This window comes from Xiphias gladius, chromosome 21 (assembly GCF_016859285.1).
Source record: "Xiphias gladius isolate SHS-SW01 ecotype Sanya breed wild chromosome 21, ASM1685928v1, whole genome shotgun sequence".
In the NCBI taxonomy this organism is placed as follows: domain Eukaryota; kingdom Metazoa; phylum Chordata; class Actinopteri; order Istiophoriformes; family Xiphiidae; genus Xiphias; species Xiphias gladius.
In genome coordinates, this window is record NC_053420.1 from 24,813,401 (window position 1) to 24,818,758 (window position 5,358).

Genomic DNA, 5,358 nt, shown 5'->3' on the forward strand with positions numbered 1-5,358 from the left:
GAGGTGCAATATGTTCTAGTGTGCTGCAGGGAGACTGTGAGTGTGTGTGTGTCTTTACACAGTGTCCACAGACTCACACTCACTAGGAAAAGACAACCATGATAGGTAAGAGAAGAGAAATAACAAGGGAACTGAGAAACTTTAACAGGACTAAATAGATACACTTTTTAGGCTGGATAGAAAAACCTGTACTAGTAATAGACCTTCCTGCACAATCAGACCCGTACTTTACCTTGATCCGGTAACTTGTTTGCTTTCGAGTTTTTTCAAAAACAGATAGGCAGGAACAGGATATAGACAAATGGTACAATTGCAGGTACATACAGAGTCTCACAAACAGCAAAACACCCCTTCCTTTGCCGCCTTAATAAAAAAACAAAACAAAACAAAAAAACAGACGTAGAAATCCAAATCCCAATGCACCTGATCAAAAACAAGTCTGTGACGGAATGCTTGGCTGTGTTCTGTCAATCATACTCCTCTCTTTTGAGTCCAGATGTGTTAAGTCAGGAATGTGGAAGGTCACAGACAAGGGATGTTCAAAGGTTCAAAAGCAGGTTTATTGTAGACTTGTAGAGGCAGCAACAGAGGATGGACCTGAAGCAAAGGTAGACGTAGGATTAGGCAGGAGTCAGGCGAACATGAGGAAAAACACGAACTAAGGTTTGAGCTTGGTCGCACGTTAGTACCACTTGGTAAACTGAACGATCTCGTGAGGACTGGAGTGAAGAGCCGGGGTCTTTATACTGCAGGCGGCAGGAGGGAGCCGGATAGCCATGCACCAACAGATACACATATACACACAGACAGGGAGAGAGACAAACTTGGGACAAAGAACAGACACACGGGAGGGATGAGGGAGACGCACAGCCTAACCATGACAAAAACTATTTGCTTGTGTGACTGCTTATACCATAAATAGTGCAGAGACTCTCCTGGGAAATATCACTTGAAAAGCAAACTTAAAGTTGTTATTCAAATTGAGTCTTGTAAAAGTAATGTTTGGTTATCAGCGATTGTGTTGGCGGCCATGTTCATTTGACAACATGCATACTGGGGATTTAGCTAATGTGCCTGATCTTCCAATAGATGCTTGGTTGTTTTATTTAATATTTTTCTTAATAGGGACAAGGGAGTCCTGAATTCCAGTTCATGAGCAAATGCACAATTCCTAGGCATATAGTGGAGAAGCTATGAGTTGTGGTAAGAATGTGATTCCTTACAATGACTTTAATTCAAGGTATTTTATCTTTATGCTCCAAAACCCTCCCACAACAACATATTGCACATACTTATAATTATTTATAAGCTGTTTTTTTATGCAGTAATGTAACATTGCAAACTGTGTAGTTGTGTTTGTGTGTTTGAGGGGTATGGGGCTGAGGCTATAACGTACATCTCTTGTATACTTCAACTCACTCTAGTTGCTTAAAACACGTCAGTTGTCAGTTCTAATGGACGTTCTGCTTTCTCATTTGTTGCTAGGTCAATGATTTCCCTGTAATATCCTGTGCTGTCCATTATTTAAGCCCTCTCTCCTGCTCTCCCTTTTCGTTGTGGCTTACACTGTTTCCACTGCTGTAGTTTGGTTTACTGGTGGCTTTGTTCCCACTGCTCTTACAGAGCTACAAAGAATGCCTGAAGATGCCAGTCACGCTCTAAACCAATTCAGTTTGGTGGCTGAATGAAACCTGCAGGTGGAGAGCAGTTCGGACAACTGAGCGGATGGCTGGGTGCAGGGAGAGGATGTTTTTGCTCTAATTAATCAAAACCCTATTCAGTCTAGTTCCACTTCCAAGCAGCTCCCACAGACATCCTAGTTAATTTGGCATTGCCTAAAGGCTTGCATAACTGGAGCAGCAGTGACTTCTACCCAGCAAACCTTCCCCCTGTCTCTGTCCTATTTGTGCAACAGGTTGAGCTCTAAGTAGTGGAGTGGTTGATGTAATACTGCCAGGCCATGTGGAGCCTTGCATAAACCTATATGAATATCTTTTACAGAGTAGAAAGATTATCAATGGTGTGAGGTAGCTACAGTTGTGACTAGAAAATGCACTCAGTAGGCTTAGACCTCCACCAAGGCCAATATCAAAGGACATACACCAGACTACAGAGGAAAAAGTCAAATTCATTGTTAATGATCCAGATCTGCCCCAAAATTGAATGTTTAATCAAACAAACACGGGTGCTCATGTAACCTCCTCTGCAGTGATATTGATACAGATGGATGGATGATACCGGTTGGATCAGTACTGGTTTAGTCAGCTGTGTGATGTTTCTCCACGCTGCTGCAGGCCCAACGTCCCACAAATATATTTAAAGAAAACAGCTGCCAGCTGCAGATGGAAACAACGTCGTGAGTGAGAGTGAATCAAAACAGTAAAGTTGCAGACCATAAAACCAAAACAACGAGCTGAAAGACACTAGAACATCTCTGTAGAGCTGGGTGAAATTACAAAGTCGGGTGGTGGTAGTCCGTGGGTTTACTGATGCGAGTGATACTTTCCACAGTGCCCATAGTCATAACAACATTGATTAGTGCACCTTCAATATTTAATATTTGATTATTTTATTCGTCTGTGATAATAGGTCCTTTTCACAGCAGACATTTTGACTTGTCAAAGTAGGAATAGCATTAGTAACATAAATCATGGCTGGCTTCCACTGTGAGCCCGTTCCAGGGCTCTGGCAGCGTACATGCTCACTCACTGACGTGACTTACTGGGACACTTAGGGGAATGGAGCCATCATTATTTTTATTTACACTTGTGCCTTTTCTGCTTTGACAAGTCAAATGTCCGCCATGAAAATGGCCTATTAGACAATGTCTCTGCATTTGTACAAGCAGTGTTTTGCATGGCCTGGTCTTGCTCTACCCAAGTGTCTTCAGAAAAACATGAAAGGTCTCTATGCGTCCACTGCTGCTAGATGCCCCAAGCCACTGTCCCCATCACCAGGTTGTCAAACATGTGGATGAAGGAGTTCAGCTGTTGACACAAGAATACAAGGTTATTTGTCTCATGTAACATGCAAATGATTGTGGCTAAACATGTTTCTGTCGTCATAGAAAGCATAGCAATTAACATTCATTAGCTGTTGCATAAGTCAAACAAGGGTGTCCCTAAACTGGAGAGATCTGGCCTACAGAAGAGAAGTATGCCAGCGTTTTTCTAAGATGGTTTTGTTGTGGTGCTCTTGTGACATAACCCACTATGATGCATACAATCCAAATGTGACAAGGAAAGGTTGTCTAAGGGAGTATGACCTCGCTTTTGTCCTTTGAGACAAAAAGGAGGCATTGTCTTCTCAGACTGACTGAGTAGAAAGTAGTGAACCCACTCGCTGTTCCTTGAACAGGCTCCAAGGACAGTGGATAGGCTTGTTTCTCTCGGTTAGTCTGTGTAGATGTTGTCGCTCAGATTGTTGTTGTTCTTTCTCTGCACTGCACTGACCTTTACAAGTGCCTGGGCGATGATATATGTCCCTAAACCAAAGCTGCAATTGAGAAAAGCTTGCGATCATTGCTCTTTCGATCTCTTCACTGCACAACGTTGCTGGACTTTGAGTGATTGTGTGATGAAATCGAGAAAATAAGTTAAAATATTATCAAATTGTTTGAGATAATGCTGTGGTAAATTTCCAGTAATTTAATATGAAAATTGCACTTTACGAGGAACTCATTGAAAAAGAATGAGCAAAAAAAAAAAAAAAGTAAATAAATAGATTTTTGTAATTCTGAGTACACTGTGCTCCCTGGTGGAGTTCCCCATACCGTAATACTTGTTTTCAAGATTTAGCAAATCCTCACGTCCTCCTTCTCTGCTTCTACCCCTCAGTGTAGATCTGGAGGATCACATACAGGGTAATGATGCAGAGAGGGTATGTGCAGTTTACTGACACCCTGCTCTGCATGTTCTAAGCCAGATGAAGACAACTGACATCATTCACGGGAGATTGACACCACCAGGTGCATTATTCCAGTTTACATGCTCTGTCTGTGAACTTCCACAGCCTGAGAACTCTCAGGCATCACATTCACCTGTTCTTATGCCTCTACATTTCATATACTTCCCCCCTGAGTCACAGCGGTCACAAAGGTTAATGACTGAGGTTATGGTAGTTACCTAATGCACCATGCCAACATGTGTCAGCAGTGCAGTCATACTTTCCAATGACAGTATTGTTGTGTTCGCCAGGCTGGTTCTATTCTACTTCTCTTGTATGAGTCTGAACCATTGTCAGTGTATATTTGAGCGTGTGTGTGTTTTTTCTCACATGGGTGATGCATCTGTGGTTTTCTCACCATCTGTCAAGGGCGTAAAAAAATGGCAAAATTTAAAATAGAAGCCGTGTGATACATCTAGGAGAGCAACTGAGATGAGTAGGGCTTGGTCCAGAAAGCCAACTCTTTCAAACACAGAGAGAGTACCTCCTCCTCGCCCTCCTCTGCCCCCCCCCCCTCTCTCTCTCTCTCTCTCACACACTGTCACCAATACATACACACACACACAGACAAGAGACAGGATTGAGTGTCCCTCTGAAGCATTTGTCTATTGATATCTGTTTGGAGCCTGCCCCGACCTGAAAATGGTCCAGGTGGAGCTGGCGACTTGATCATAATGTTTGGGAGTTTTAAGTACAAATATATACTCATACTTTGGCTGGGTTACCAACCAGGTGAAAGCGGGCAACTGCCCAGGGGCCCCAGACCTCCAGGGCCCTCAAAAGCCAAAGGTTTACTAGACATCATATTAGTCTAATTGATTTATTTACTTGAACTCTAATTTTTTGTATCGAGTCATTAGAGGTCAGAAAACCTCTGGCAAGGTAGTATTATTCCATCATAGCAGAACTGTAAGGCTGCACAAACAATTATTTTCATTATCAGTACATCTGACAGTTATGTTTTTTATTAATCAATTGTTTGTTAAGCATACAAAATGTCAGAAAATTTTAGATTGTAATTATTGTCATTATTCCCTGAAGCCCAAATTAACATATTCAAATGTCTCAATGTGTCTGACCATCACATAAAAGTACAAAAATGTTGAGTTTGTGATCATAGAAAACTGGGACACAAAGCAGCGCTCAAATATAATAAGCTGATGCCAGTGATTTATTTTTATTTATATATTTTTTTACATATTTGCTTAAAAACGACTCAAAAGAATGAATCAATTATCGAAATTGTTGCCAATTAATTTTCTGTCAATCAAGTAATCAATTAATCGACTTAATTCTTGGTTTCACTGGTTGATCTCTGGGTGCCTTGGGAAAGGGGAGTGTAGTGGGACATGGGACATCTTTGCCACTGGGCCCCTCAGGAGGACAAGCCGGCCATACCGTAAGCCCACACGT